This window comes from Canis aureus, chromosome 10, assembly GCF_053574225.1.
Source record: "Canis aureus isolate CA01 chromosome 10, VMU_Caureus_v.1.0, whole genome shotgun sequence".
NCBI classification, from domain to species: domain Eukaryota; kingdom Metazoa; phylum Chordata; class Mammalia; order Carnivora; family Canidae; genus Canis; species Canis aureus.
In genome coordinates this window covers 40,209,673-40,226,048 of record NC_135620.1, presented here as the reverse complement: position 1 = coordinate 40,226,048, position 16,376 = coordinate 40,209,673, and the positions used below count along the sequence as shown (strand labels likewise).

Below are 16,376 nucleotides of genomic sequence, written 5' to 3'. Positions count from 1 at the left end.
CCCAGACAAAGTGTTCATGGGCCAGTCCTACCAAGTCCAAGCTCCTTGAGGTGAGGCTTTCTCCTCTGCATTTGTAATGTACAGTGAGGAAGTGTGCTGAGTTGAAAAAAAGGCAGCTCTGGGTGTCCTAAAGAAAGTCTCTAGCATTCTGTGAGTGAGGCGGCATTGCGATGCCTCCTGAACCCTTGGCTCAACTATGAACACCACTTTCTTGTCTGAGGGCTGTCTCTCAAAGTGACCTCCATGACCAAATGAAGCTGCTGTGGAGAGGAAGGCTTCTGACTTCAATCAGAAGAAACAGAGGCATGTGGAGGTCTTGGGTGAACTTTTCAGCTCTGAGCCTCTGAGTCCTTTCTTCAAATTGAGGATAGTACTGCAGACAGTTTCTATGAGGATCAAATAAAGCAGTAAGACCCATTCTTACTGTTTTCTAAACTAAAAAAAAAAAATCAGCTTCAACATCAAATGCAGTGAACAAACTGGTATTTTTTTTTTAATTTTATTTTTTTATTTTTTTTTAAATTTTTATTTATTTATGATAGTCACACAGAGAGAGAGAGGCAGAGACATAGGCAGAGGGAGAAGCAGGCTCCATGCACCGGGAGCCCAACGTGGGACTGGTTCCTGGGTCTCCAGGATCACGCCCTGGGCCAAAGGCAGGCGCTAAACCGCTGCGCCACCCAGGGATCCCCAAACTGGTATTTTTAAAAATGATGTAGGTGGTGCTAACCTATGTTACCATTTTGGAACTCCTCCTTTTCAAGAGGAAATTTTAAAGCTCTGGACACAGAGATACCCATCTGCTACCTGGGTCATCATATTGCACCATCTCAGGCCTTCTGCTCCGACAGGCAAGCATTCTTAAATCCATGTTAGGTCTCAACACAGGACTGGATGCTGGAGATTATAGGAAAATCCTTTCTCTTTAGAATAGTATCTTCCACTCATCTTTGCAAAATTACCTATCCCACATCCCAACACTAACTTGTTTCTCTAGTCAAGATGGCTTCTTTGACTCTCCTTGTCATTAGCTTGGGGATGAATTCATGCTCTTTCTCCTCCCATCTATCCTTCCAAATTCTCCCATTCCATTAAGAATGAGTCAAGTTCTATGTCCTGTGTTACCATGTTCCATGGGATTTCTCCCTTTCCTGATCTTTCAAAGTTGTTCTAAACTGTACTATAAAACTCTTTCTATTCTATGGCGTTTCTTTAGTTCGATTGGAAATACTGCAAGGGCTGAGACACTTTTTGGCTTCTTTCATGATTCCCTCCTCAGTATTCAGTACAGGGCTGGCATGCTGAATAGATACTTGTTGTTATCTTCAGAGAAATGAAGCTAAAAATGTTCCTACTGACAACACAGCATAGTGGTTAAGAGCGCAGATGCTGAAGGCAAACTGCCTAGGTCCCAACTCCAGCTTTACCACTTAGTCACTCTGTAACCTTGGGCAGGTCATGTATCTCTCAGTGTCACAGTTTCTTTATCTGTAGAATGAGGAGAATTATAGCACCTATCTAGGATTGTTGTGTATATGCTACCTGAGCTCAGGTGTTTAAAGAATATAGATGATGGGCTCAGTCACTTAAGCTTCCGACTCTTGGTTTTGGCTCAGGTCATGATTTCAGGGTCATGAGATCGAGCCTGGCTTTAGACTCTGCTCTGGGCGTGGAGCCTGCTTAAGATTCTCTCTCTTTCCCCCTTCTCTTCCCACCACTCCTGCGAGCATTCTCTCTCTCTCTCAAAACATAAATAAAGAATGCAGATGAGTGCCTGATGTGGTAAAACCTATGGAAGCACAGGTTGTGGCTGTTGTGATTGATATGACCATCGCCATTATGATTCATTCTCCAAGTCTGAGCATATGTATTCTGAATGTTGTGATAAACTGTTTTGACAAGGATAAATGACTGAGAAGTGTAGAGCTTTCCAGGAATAAAACATCAATGAGGGGGATCCCTGGGTGGCTCAGCAGTTTAGTGCCTGCCTTCGGCCCAGGGCGTGGTCCTGGAGTCCCAGGATCGAGTCCCACATGGGGCTCCCTGCATGGAGCCTGCTTCTCTCTCTGCCTGTATCTCTCATGAATAAATAAATAAAATCTTAAAAAAAAAAACAAAACATCAATGAGGCGCACAGGGAGGGACAAGGAGTCTGCTGTGTGAGCAAGCAGGGAGTGAGCTGCAGTACCTTTACCTTGGTGGGGGTGGAAAAGAGGAGCAGAGGCTGAGGCCGTATGGCACACTGGGTTGGCAACTGGTTCAGCTTCAGTCTTGACTCAGAAATCTCTAAATAAGTACAACTACATATTTTCATACAGCTATGAACTATATATACTGAAATGTTAGAACATGCAAAAACAAAAAAGATATAGAGAATAAAGGAATGAAATTTGGGAAAAAAGTGAGCTTACAAGCAAATATGTGAGGTGAAAGGCTGTGCAGAGAACATCATCTCCAAATCCTGGGAGATGCTGCTGAGGACTTTTACTTACCCTGAAATGCAGATTTTTTCCCCCTGCCTTGGAACCTTTAAGATTAGGATCATCAAATCTACCACAAAGGGACAGTAAGGGCTGGTACTTATTACACAGGTATATAAGCTTTCTATAATTTTATTCTCATGGTCATGTGATTAGATTGATATTTTCATCCCTTTTGAGAGAGGAAGCAAAAGCTCAGAGAATTAACTTGTTCAGCTAGTGCATAGTAGAATCAGGAATGAGTAGTGACCTTTGACCTTTTAAAAAAACCATATCCAGGCATCCGCTGGGGCCTAATAGTAAGGCATGTGGTTTGGCTTCATTTTTGGTGGGGGGTAATTTGTGCCAAGGTTTGTAGTTACTCAGGGAAATGGACAATCACTAACAAGAATATTCTGGATTTTAAATAACTGGAAGGCATGTGGTTTGGCCTCATTTTTGGTGGGGGGTAATTTATGCCAAAGTTTGTAGTTACTCAGGGAAATGGATAATCACTAACAAGAATATTCTAGATTTTAAATAGCTTAAAGCTGAAGGAAAAAAAATGCTCTGAGAAGACCTCCTCTGTGAGCAAGAGTTTTTTTTTTTTTTTCCTGAAACCAAAAATTATAGTAGCCTAGAGACTTGCAAGGGAGAGTTTTGATTTGTACAGATATTTTGGGGAACAGATTTGAGGTTCATGAAGAGTTTCATATCACCATTTGGCTAGAGCAGCTTTTTATAACTTTGGTTGTTTTTAATGCAATTGCCAACCAAAATTTATTTGATGCTGGAAGCTTCACGATTGCTCCAGGTGGAAGTATAGAAAATATTCTTGGAATGGGAAAGGCCACCTGACCACACATTCTTTACCCCGTCCTAATACTTTCTGCCAAACTCTTCAACTTCTTTCTCTTTAGCAACTCATGAAATCTTGAATTTGCTAATACTTGCAGTTTTATTTGCTAGCTGGGTAATTCATTTTGAACTATCAACCTCTGCATGAAATGACTCTGACTTGATTTCCTATTTACCTGGGAGAAGGATCAAACTCTGGTCAGCTGCCACCTGCTTTTGTCAATAGAGTTTTATTGGAGCGCCACCATGCCGCTGGAACGGCTTTCTATTACCGCTTTTATGCTACAATGGCAGAAATGAATGGTTGGGACAAAGATAGGATGACCTGCAAAGCCTAAAATGTTTATTATTTGGCCCTTTACAAGAAAAGTTCACTGACCTGGACCTAGAATATGGAAGAATTTTCACTTCTGGTTTGTTTCAGTGCTTCATTTATAGAACAATGTTAACCACCTTTTCAGAACTATGCCTTTTTTTAGGATTGTCTTTTCTTTCTTTCTTTCTTTCTTTCTTTCTTTCTTTCTTTCTTTCTTTCTTTCTTTCTTTCTTTCTCTCTCTCTCTCCCTTCCTTCCTTCCTTCCTTCCTTCCTTCCTTCCTTCCTTCCTTCTTTCCTCCCTCCCTCCTCTCTTTCTTTCTTTCTTTCTTTCTTTCTTTCTTTCTTTCTTTCTTTCTTTCTTTCTTTCTTCCTTCCTTCCTTCCTTCCTTCCTTCCTTCCTTCCTTCCTTCCTTCCTTCCTTTTCTTTTTTTCTTGATTGCTTTTCTAAGAAGAATTAATTAACCACTAGGGGGATCTTTGGAGACCCTCCTAACCTGTAAGGGAATAGTCAGTGCCTCACTTGTGCCACCTGCTTGTCACTGTCTTGTGTCCTCTGATGCTCTGTGACCTTTATATTGACCTTCAACACTCCCCCACCCCAACCCCAGGCCTATGTATTTATTGGGATGGCCCCTTTTCCTCTGACTTACTATTTGTCCAGTTTTCAACGGGGAAAAACATTTGTCATCCCCACTGCCTTTAGTTCTACAAAGGAAATGAGCCAAACCAAACTGAAACTGATTTCTTCTCTATCTGCCCTGCTTCCAGTTTTTATGGTCATTGCAAACTTGGAAACTGTATTTCATGTGCTTATGACTTTTACATGTAGCGTTATTCACAGCTGTGGTCCTGATATTGACCCTGGAGGCATTTCCCATTTGATTCTCTCTTCCATTCTGAGAAGTTTCCATCTGTAAACACTCTGTGTTGCCCAGGCCGAAGCCTTCCAAATACTCCTTAATTCATCTCCTATTCAACACCACTTTGGAAAGTTGTTCAATACTGTCTGGGAACTATAAGCATAGAGAGCATACAGATTTCTCTCTTTTACCAGAACAGAAACAGTAGCAAAAAAAAAAAAAATGTTAGAAGAATATAATAAGCATCCTCTCCTAGTGCTTGGATTTAGGCTAATTATCCATCACACTATGTTTCCTACATACCTTTCTATCTCAACTCCTTGAACAACTGCCAGGTTGTTCCTAGGTTCCTCAAAATGAGAATAAGCCTCCTTATTTTGTGATGTCCTGGAAGATGGTGTGATATAATGACTTTGTATCTATATGCCAACGATTATAGATACTCTATACGAGTGCCTGGCTCTTTATAGATATTATCTGTTCTACACACCATTGCTCTACTGAAGGGCAGGTGTAATTGTCTTAACTTAGCTAATGAGCAAACCAAAGTTCAGAGGGGTTAAAGTGGACTCACATAGACAAGAAGTGGCAGACTGGGAATCCCAGCCTAAGTTGCTCATATCTAGCCCTATTGTCCTTCCGTCACTGTGGGCTGCCCTCTATATGTCATCAGGCTGCTCAGACTGCTCTTCCTAACCAAGAGGGTAGTCAGACATGATGAGCATAAATCAGGCAGACCCAGGATAGAAGGAGAAACAGGGACAGGCTTAGGGGTTAAAAGGCAGAAACTCCCTGGCATTAGCCCTTTCCCTAGGATTCCATGGCTCACAGAATATTACCTGTGAGCCACTTTTCACCCCTAAGAAGGAATCAGTATTTTCTTCAAAGTATCTAGTTTCACACGATTCTTCTTGTTCACCTGCATTTCCTTTGAAAAATCCCATAACCTTTAGGAAAGTCTTGTTTAAATGCTTTAAGCTATTTATTAGCTTATTATTTATTATGCATATTATGTTGACTGGTAGCTCAGTCTTGGGCCAAAGTGTTGAATAGTGAGCCGGGACTTCTCTGCCAGTGTGGGGCTATCAGCAGGATTTAGGTTTTCTTAGGGAAAGGATCGATATTCAACCAGCTTGCCTGCTTGCTTGCTTTTGTTTTTTAAGATTTTATTTTTTTATTTGAGAGCATTAGAAAGACAGAGCAAGCAAAAGTGGGGCGCAGAGGGAGAGGGAAAAGTGGGCTCCCTGCTCAGGAGGGAAATGGGGCTTGATTTCAGGACCCTGGAATCATGATTTGAGCCAAAGACAGATGCTTAACCAACTGAGCCACCCAGGTGCCCCCTCTGCCAACTTTCCTTCCCAATTTGGTAATCTGACTTCCAGTGCCAATTTTAGAGAATTTGGATTTTCTTTTCTATAAGGAAGTCAGCAGGCCCTTACAGGTATTGTTTCTGGACTGGGGTTCAGATGTAGGAATACTGAATGTACACCTGCCCATATTACATGCTAGATGTGGGGAAGAGTTACTTGTGAGACCCTTTGACCAGTGTACATGCAAACCAGAGTTAGCTTCTGCCTGAATCTCAGCTCAGCGTAGTGAAGGGTAGGGGGGCCCAATAAGTGTTCAGTGTTTATGCAGGGTAACTGAAAAGCAAGAAGCAGTTTAGCTTTACCCTGCTTGTGGTGTAGGTCTCTAGATGCACACATGCATGTGTTACAATGCTGTAAACATACACAGAGATGCAAATGCATATGCACAATTACAGGGTTTACTGAGTACCTATTATGTGCCTAGTACTATTCATATTTCTATCTGGGAATGTATGCATAAAGGTAGAGTGATAGAAAATAAAAGAAAGGCTTTCCCTAACACACATGTGCCAAATAAAAACGAAAGCCTCACAGATTGCAAGCCAGCTGGCTAGAAGATAGAATGTTAATTTATGCTAGATCTAGCTGACCCCAGTGACTTCTTTTTAAAACAATGGCCAAGTCCATGGATTCAACTAAGGTTAAAATCAACACAAAGAAATAGTCCCTGGAGCCAGACTTTCTTGAGTTCAAATCCCAGCTCCACTGTTTATTAAGTGTAATACTTTGGGCAAGTTAATCTAACATTTCTGTGTTTCAATTTTAGCATCTGTAAAATTGGGATAGTAACCCCAAAACATTATTGTAAGAATAAACAAACACCTGTAAAACACTTAGAACAGCATCTAGCTCAAAGCAGTTGGTCAATAAATGTTAACAATTATGATGATGATGATTTCTTCATTGGTCTGGATGTGATGGGAGATAGGATACCACAAGGTGTTTATTTTCAGTACTTAGTCATTCTCCAGCAGGGCTTTTCAAATTGTAGTTGTGTGCTACAGAACCTCGGGGTTTCCTGACACTTCTGTAAAGGAGAGTATGTGGGCAGGGCAGGAATGTTTCATTGGGAGTGGGTACCACTCTGGAACTCTGCCATAATTGCATGTTAAAGACTAGAAGTTCAGATTATGCAAAACCATGTAGATTACAGTCTCCAGGAATTAAGAAACTTCCCTGCGAATCACTACAGTTCATTCCTTTATTCATGCATCCCTCAGTTTTATCATCTGTTGAGTGTCTATTGTATTTTTGGAATTGTGGAGAAGTTGACATACATTTTTAAACATTTGCCCTGGAGGAAGATTAACATAATCCAGAAGATTAACATAATCCAGAGTCCAGAAAAACAAATAGTGAATTCTAACACGCAGTGGTAGGATGGGCTGAGATGAGTACAATGTATAAGGGTACTATGTGGGTCGTGGAGGGGGTCATCCTGGGATTCAAATTCTAGCTCTATTATGCCAGTTCAACTGAGCTTTGGGGATATGCTTCTGGTAAGGAAGAGGGTAGGGTGAGGCAGATGTAAGGCCCCGGGCAAATTCATAAACAGCAAATAATTGTGTACTCTGAAAGGCATAGCTCAGAAGGGTGAGGTGGGGGGTATGGTAAGAGATCAAGAAAGTGAGAGAGACAAACGTCAAATGATAGAAGGTATTGCAAGTCATGCTAAGGCACTTGGAACTTATCCTCAAGTGATGGCAAGCCATTAAAAGAATTTTAAGCATGGGAGCAGCATGGACAGGTTTGTTAGAAAGATACTCTGGCAGTAGCATATCAAATGATTCAGAGCAGGAGTCAATACATTTTTTCTATAACAGGACAGATAGTATATATTTTAGTCTTTAGAGGGCCACCTATAGTACCTGTTGTATATTCTATTTCGTGTTTGTTTTAAATAACCCTTCAAATAACCTGGGTTCAAATCCCAGCTCTATCACTTACTGGGTGTGAGACCTCAAGCAAGTTGACTCAATAACTCTGGGCTCAGTTTCAATAGCTCTTACAATAACCCTTTAAAAGCCATTCTTAATAACCCTGTAAAAAATATTAAAGTCACTGACTGTAATTTGCCAACTCCTAATCTAGAAAAGGCAAATACAGAGTTTAGAAGGCTGTTGAAATCATTTAAAGTGAACAAGGGACCAAAGTAGAGGCAAAGAGAACAGAGAAAGGTGGAGGAATGAAAACCACTGAGGGGCAAGAACAGTCTAGAAATATTTTGGTTTGGGAAGCTGGATAGGTGGGAGTACTCTTTCCTGAGATCCTGACTTCAGTTTTAGATATACAGAGTTGACTTCTGTGGGGCATCTGGTAAGGATGTCCTGTAGGCAGCTGTGCAGAAGAGAGGCTTGGGCTGGTGCTGGACACATGAGAATCACTGGCATCTAGGGGAAGTCTGGAATCTTGGGGGTTATTAGTGTATACAGAGTGAGACTCCCAGAGGGTAGATAAGAGGTAGGTAGCAGAAGAGAAATACACAGACTGAGAAAGAATACCAGAGAAGTAGGAAACAAATCAAGTGGGTGGTTTCTAAAGAAAATGTGCTTAGCCTGTATGGGATCCTGATCAGAGTTCAGATTAGGTAAGTGTTTTCAGAGACCATTTTCTTCTTTTGGAACAAACAAGAAACAACTTTTTTATTGGGGGCAGGGAGCTCTTTCCAAGAAAGTATATTGCATGCAGCCTTAGAATATGAGGTGGACAGGATACCATCAAAATCCTAAAGGACAACACAGGCAGTAACCTCTTTGACATGGGCTGTAGCAACTTCTTATTAGATAGGTCTCCCAAGGCAAGGGAAACAAAAGCAAAAATAAACTATTGGGACTTCATCAAAATAAAAACCTTTTGCACAGCAAAGGAAACAGCAAAACTAAGAGGCAACCTATAGAATGGGAGAAGATACTTGCAAATGACATATCTGATAAAGGATTAATATCCAAAATGCACAAATAACTTATAAAACTCAACACTCAATGGCTCTGTACGTTAAGGGTCTGACTTCAGCTCAGGTCATGATCTCAAGGTTTGGGGATTGAGCCCCATGTGGGGGTTTCATGCTCAGCATGGAGTCTGCTTGTCCCTCTGCCCCTCCCTTGCTCATGCTCACTCTTTCTCTTAAATAAATAAAATCTTAAAAAAACAACACCCCCAAAACAAGTAATCCAGTTAAAAAATGGGCAGAAGACACGAACAAACATTTTTCAAGAAAGACAGAGATGGCTAATAGACACATGAAAAGATACTCAACATCACTCATCATCTGGGAAATATAAATCAAACCACAATGAGGTATCACCTCATACCAGTCAGAATGGCTAAAATTAACAACATGGGAAACAAGAGGTGTTGGCAAGGATTTAGAGAAAGGGAACCTTCTTATATTTATGATGGGAATGTGAACTGGTGCAGCCACTCTGGAAAACAGTATGGAAGTTCCTCAAAAAGTTAAGAATAAAACTATCCTAAGACCCAGCAACTAGGTATTTACCCAAAGGATACAAAAAATATGGATTCGAAGGGATAATACATGTACCGTGATATTTATAGCAGCACTATCAACAATAGCCAAATTATAGAAAGAACCTAGATGTCCATCAACTGATAAATGAATAAAGATTTTATATATATATGCATATATGTATATTATATATATATAAATATATAAATACACACATACATACAATGGAATATTACTCAGCTCTAAAAAAGAGTGAAATCTTGGTAGTGTGGATGGAGCTAGAGAATATTATGCTAAATGAAATAAGTCAAAGACAGTGCCATATGATTTCACTCCTATGTGAAATTTAAGAAACAAAACAAATGAGCATAGAGGGAAAAAAAGAGAGGCAACTAAGAAACGGATTCTTACCTATAGAGAACTGAGGGTTACTGGAAGGGAGGTGGCTGGGGGGTGGGTTAAGTGGGTGATGGGAATTAAGGAGTGCACTTGTGATGAGCACTGGACGATGCATGCAAGGGGTGAATCACTCATTTTACATCTGAAACTAATATTACACTGTGTTAACTAACTGGACTTTAAAAATTTGGAGAAAAAAGTAGAGAAGGCACCATATATTTAACTCTTTGAACCACACACACGCACACACACAGACACACACATACACAAAGAGTATGTATGAGGTGGACAGAGAGAAGCCAAATCTATAATAAGCTGAGAGAGAATATTAGGTGGAACTTAAAAAAAATTCATAATTAGCAACCTTGGGGGAGGCAGCTAAAACAGTCTCCTGTATGCAAAATATTTCCAGGGTATGGGCTGGCTACTCTAGGGCTATCGTATTAAGGTTTTCAAGCCACTCAGATACCATTAATGCATGAGACCCCGGAGGTGGGGCTCTAAAATTTCTTTCCTGATGTACTTTGTAGGGCAGCAATATGGTGAAAACAGTCAATTAATTACAGGTTCACAGAGCTATGGGTTCAGCAATGAAGGCAAAGAGAGAAGGAGGCCAAGTTTTCTTGTTTTCTAAATCAAGCGGCATCACAGCCCTGTGAACATAAGTTTCTAACTCACTCCTTTTCTGGCTGAGTTGGAAAGTCTAGTTCTTCTTTATTTTCAGGTTGAACCAAGTGGCCGCACTTGCTTATTTTAACCTCTACGCAGTCCAGAATGTTCCCCCCAAACTGACAGATTTGAGGTCTGTTAACTTCCATCATGTCTGCTCTCATCACACCCCAGGCACTTTGTGGTTTGCCTCAAATCCAAGGACCTGTGTGAACTCAATCTAACCCACATGCCGGTGTGTGGGTTGAAGGAAGTATATTAGGGGGAAGGCAGGGAGGAAGGGAAGGTGCCTGGAATTCCTAAGTGTCACCTTCAGGGTGGAGTTCTGTCTCCCACCACTAGGTCTTTTAACAGAACTAATAATAGCAAGTGAGCTTCACTTTCTTCCCCTTTTCTTGCTCAACATGTTTCTTAACAGCAGTCCTCGAATGTCTGGTCTCAGAGTCACCTGTGGTGCTTGTAGGGTGAGAATTATGGGGTACTGCTGTAGAGGGTGTTTCTGGAGTAAGGTAGGATGTGGGAATCTGCTTTTCTGACAAGTTCCTGGTAATCATTGTGCATACGAGCTTGGGAAGGCCTTTTCTATTCACTTTTAAACGTTTAGAAGTTTTGGGTTTTTTTTTTTTTAAAGGATTTTATTTGTTTATTCATGAGACACAGAGAGAGCCAGAGACATAAGCAGAGGGAGAAGCAGGCTCCCTGCGGGGATGCAGGACTCGATCCTAGGACCCTGGGATCACAACCTAAGCCAAAGGCAGATGCTCAACCACTGAGCCACCCAGGCATCCCTAAACATTTAGAAGTTTTAAGAGAAGTATTTTTTTCCACTGGAGTTTAAAAGAAACTCAGGGCTCAAGTTATTTTATTCCATACCAGCCTTTCAGTGTTTCTTAGCTTCTAGAGAGCAGAGACTTTGATTTATTGTTTCACGGTCTGGTGCCTACCACTGTCTATAATGCCAAGCATATATTTGTGGAATCGAAGGGGTGATTGCGAAGGATATCTCACTAGACCCCCCACTTCCATTCATGTTCCCCTATAATCCACTTGCCACAAAGTAGACAGTGTGAGTCCGTAAAAATGGAAATTAGATCATTTTACTTTCCTAATATTTTCCAAACTCTCCCTGTGATACTCAGACTAAAAGCTAGATTCCTTCTCTTGGTCTCTATTAACCTCATGGCCTCAGGCCACATCACCTCTACCTTCTACCTACCACAGCCCAGCCAAATGAGCTTCTTTTGGGGTTCCTTCAACACACTGAACTCATTTCACTTTGAGAGTTTCACATTGCTCTTTCCTTATGCAGGAGTGCTCTTCTCCTGATGTCATATTGCTGGACACTGGCCATCATTCCCATCTTGGCTTATAGGTAACCTCCTCAGAATACCCATCTAAAGTGGACACCAAATCATTCCCTATCACCTGTTTCAATTTTCTGTCCAACACTTATCACCACCTGATGCTTGTGCATTTTTCTGTGTTTATTGTCTTGCTTCATTCATTCATTCACTCACTATTTAGTATCTGTTTGGTGCCAGGCACTATTCCCAACAGGGGGATACAGCAATAAAGTCCCTACCCTTATGAACACACAGTCAACAAATAAATATGTATCAGATGGTGGTAAAAGTCTATGAATAAAATAGCAGAGTTAAAGGGATAAAGGGTGATGAGGATTGCTCTTCTAGATAGTGACCAGGGAAGGCCTTTCTGATGCACAAATTTGAGCAGAAATCTAAATGTGTGTAAATTGCATGGGAATACAGACTACTTTTTCATTCACAATAGTCCTTCTTAGTGACTAGGTGTGTGTGTATGGCATATAATAGATAGGTTAATAAATTCTTATGGACTGAATAAATATCCATACTGATCTTTTTTTTAGCGCTTGAACACTGCATTTACTTCTATTGCTTCCACATGAGACTTTGAGTTTCACTGATAGGGAGTGAGTCTTTTTTTCCTCTATCCCCAGTATCTAACTGAGGGTCCGGCTCTGAGGATCCATGGGAATGTTATATGAAATAAAGGAGAAGCAGGGGATTATGATGAACCAGTCTATCATAGTATATTCAATAACATCCCATAAACTATTGCTTGATAAGTTGGCATGTGAATTCATTTCAACTAGTAAATTATATATATGAGGTACACTGGTATTGACTTGATAGTGATTTTTTCATAGAAGCAATTTCTTTCAGATAAAACTTTGGCATACTGAAAAGCCAAAGAAGTAGTAGACTTCTCCTTAGTTACTTTCTTCATCTCTTGACCTATCTGGCTGGCTCAGGTTACTAAGAGTATACTTTAACACATGGCAAAGTCCTACAAACCAATAGCCAGCTGAATCTTGCAGATTCTTTCAGAAAGATGGATTTGGTACTAAGCAAAAACAGACTAACTGAACTACAGCACTGGGCATTTCAGCACATCTCTGTGTGAAAATAAATGAGCATTTCTGAATTGCTACCGGACACAGGAATGATGACAAGCAATGAAACCCAACACAGAGAGGTCACCAATGGCCCATAGCAAAGGAGTCCCAATGGCAGCTCTGTGCTCCTGCATACTCTGTGCAGATATATTCACTCTCTTTTTTTCAACAGGACTTGGAAAACTGTATAGAAAATAAAGCTCCAGTCATATTTCTTTTTGGCTGGCTAAGTTAAATGGAGAAATTATGACATCAGAGATCAGTATCCCAAATCTCATATTTTTCTTTACCGGGTGCCATTAACTTGCATTGGAAAGCTCTGTCAAGGGTAGATCTAGAAAAATCTTGAGAGTGGCAAAAACTGTAAAACTGTTTGCCCATGTGCTTCATGTGCTCTTCCTCTTAATGCTACTCCTAACCCTTGCTGCCACCAATGTCCTTGTGACTGAAGAGCCAGGACTGGCTCTAGTCTAGCACCTTCGGTATCTTTAGCACCTGGCTCCCATGTGTCTTTTTCTAGTAAGATTCCATGGAACCCTCTTCATCTTAAAGACGTTAGAGCTAGACACAGAGTACCCAAGGAGGTGAGAATTAAAAGGTGAAAGTAATGTTTCCTAAGTGGTATTTCAAGAACTCTTGGTATCCTTGAGATGACTAGGGCAAAAAATTGTTCATTGATCAAAGAACTACTTGGAAAATAACGCATACTGCATTATTCACTTGGACAGTCACAACACACATTGGAGTGCTTAAAGGAGTTTAAAAAAATAGAAAAACCAAAATAATTTTCAATTGGGGGATAGTTAAATGCATTCAGGAACAGTAATCAGCCATTAAAAATGGTGACGCAGATCTCTACATACTATAATGAAATGTCTTCTAGACATGTTGTTGAGTAGAAACCACATGAAATTTCTAAACATGAGTAATATTCCATTAAAAAACCCAAGTCATATATGTGTATATGTGTTTTATATATAATGCAATAAAATATATAAAAATTCCAAAAGGATGTATACCAAATTATTAAGAGAGACAGACTCTGGGGAATCGATGTGGGAGGATGAGGGAGACTTACATTTGTACTTTATAGATTTAGGTATTATTTGAATTGCTTTATAGTCCTTTTACTGCTTTTATAATAAAAATGAGAAAAAATATCAAGCACTATATTAAAAAAATAGAAGTAAAATCCAGCAGCAAAGTACATCTGTTCAGCTTTAAGTGAATATGTCCCAAACTCATGCAACTGGTGAACTCCCATTTTGTGGAGGGGGCTCAGAAATAGCTCATGCGACAGAGATTGAAGCTCCTGTGCTCAAGGCTTTCCCCACTCCCCACCAGCATATGGGTTTTTGTCTTCTGTGGCTTTTTGTGAGTGAAAGAGGTAGAAGGGACCTCAGAGATGAACTGGTACAACCTCCCTGCCACTCCCCTGCTTTTGAAATGAAGGGACTAAGGTCATACCAAGTGAAACAGCATGGGCTAGGGTTGGGCAGACCTGGGTTCGAATCTGCCCTCTTGATTCTGCCTTTTGCGAGCTAACATCATCGAGCTCCCAAACTACTTTGGGCCACAGTTTTCTCATCTCTGAAATCGGGATAGCAGCTCCTATGTTGTACCCTGTGGTGGCCATTAACCAAGGGCGATGGCTATGAAAAAGTTGCTGGCACAGAGCACTGGGTCTGTGGTGAGTCAAGAAACATTAATTCCCATCTTTTCCTGTGTATAGCCAAATGCTATTCCCTTCCATCCCAGTAGCGCAATCCTGGACAAGAGGTCTAGGAATAAAATGGTACCTACACTTGAGAAGCCGACTGGCTGGTGGAGAAGATGACATGATTTGGTCACAGTAGGTAGGACGGTGCACTAATAGGCTTCGAGTGCACCATCCACCCCAGCACCAGGGCACCACTCTTCACCTGCACCCGTCATCCTGGGGGATCTGACACTGGGGCTACCTCTCATCGACTCCATGACCTCAAGGGGATTTACTCCAACTTCAGCTTGACCCCAAAATCTGTTGTAAAGATTTCTAGGAAGATCTGCAGGAACCCTAGCCATTAGCTGACCAATGAAAGCGTGAGCTGGGGAGAACCAAGCAGCACACAAGAGGAGAGGTTCTTGAGGTGTGCATTTAAAATGCCTGGTGCAATAAATCCTGCATTCAAACCCTGTCTCCGGCACTTCTGTGTGGGTTCCCACATCTGTGTCTCAGCTTTCTCATTGTTGAGAAATATTGTTGTGGTAACAATAATAGTGTTTAAACTATAAGGTTATTTTTGGAGATTAAATAAGATTAAATGCCGCTTTTAAAGCACTGATTACCGTGTCTGGCACATAATAAGAGTACGCCGGAAAAATACTTACTATTGTTGTTATTAAAGGTATTTGGCCTATAAGTACTAAGGCTGAGAGGCAATATTATTGCCATTTCAAAGGCACAAAAGATGTAGGCAGGCAAGACAAAGTCACATTTGTTCCCCAGTCTCAGAAGAGGAGACCAAATTGGACTCAAACAAACTTGATATGGAATCGTTGGTCTGGCTCTTACTAAAGTGTGATCTTCTTGGGTGAGCTGCTAACCCTTGATTTTCTATGTGAAACTGGAGGATAATGTCAATCTTGTGGACTGTTAGAATAAGAAATGCAGTTACATATAAATATACCTGGCAAAGTGCCTGGCACAATAAATCCTCGCTCCTTTCTTTCCTTTACCCAAAGCTAGCAAGCTAGGTACAAGGATTGCCAAGTAATAGTATTTGGGATTATTCTTAATGAAAATAGCATTCTACATGAATTCAGAGAAGATAAAAATTTAAAACGAGGACTCTATGTGGGAGGACCTTAAAGACCCCTCTCTCATCCGGAGTATATGATTCTTCCCATTGACTGCCTATCTTATTTGTGTCACGTATCTTGGCTCTGCCACCTACTATTAAGATCTTTAGCCAGTTCCTAGGCTTTGTTTTCTCTTCTGTAAAGTGTGGATAAAAACTATACCCACGGGGCACTTGGGTGGCTCAGTGGTTGAGCTCAGGTCATGATCCAGGGGTCCTGGGATCAAGTCCCGCAGACTCCTGGAGGGGAGGCTGCTTCTCCCTCTGCCTATGTCTCTGCCTCTGTGTGTCTCTCATGAATAAATAAAAATAAAATCTTAAAAAAACAAAACAAAACAAAAACCGTACCCACTTCTTAGGGCTTAGTTAGAATTTAATGAAATAAACACACAAAGACCCCATTAGCCTGGCAGATTGTCGCTACTCACTTAATGCTAGCTATTATTGTTGTCAGGGCCACTATAAAGATTAAAAGAGAATATATGCAGGAATTATGGCACGGTTCTTGGCACATAGTGTTCAAAAATATTATTGTTATAACTTCTACCACTACTATTGATTTTACATTATAAATGGCCATGGCCCAAGGAAATCAGTAAGTAATACATGCTGTCATCCTCGTAATGACACATCAAAACAGAGACACCGTGAGATATTAGGATAATTAATCACAGGTCTGACTGGGAATAAAAGCTTTCTGG

The 16,376-nt window shown here is 40.8% G+C and overlaps 1 protein-coding gene across 4 annotated transcripts in view; it reads right to left on the bottom strand.

Annotated features, from left to right (window-relative positions):
- Positions 1–16,376, bottom strand: part of ADAMTSL1 (ADAMTS like 1) — an 873,417-nt gene that overhangs the window by 109,628 nt on the left and 747,413 nt on the right. The gene's annotated exons all lie outside the window — the stretch shown is intronic.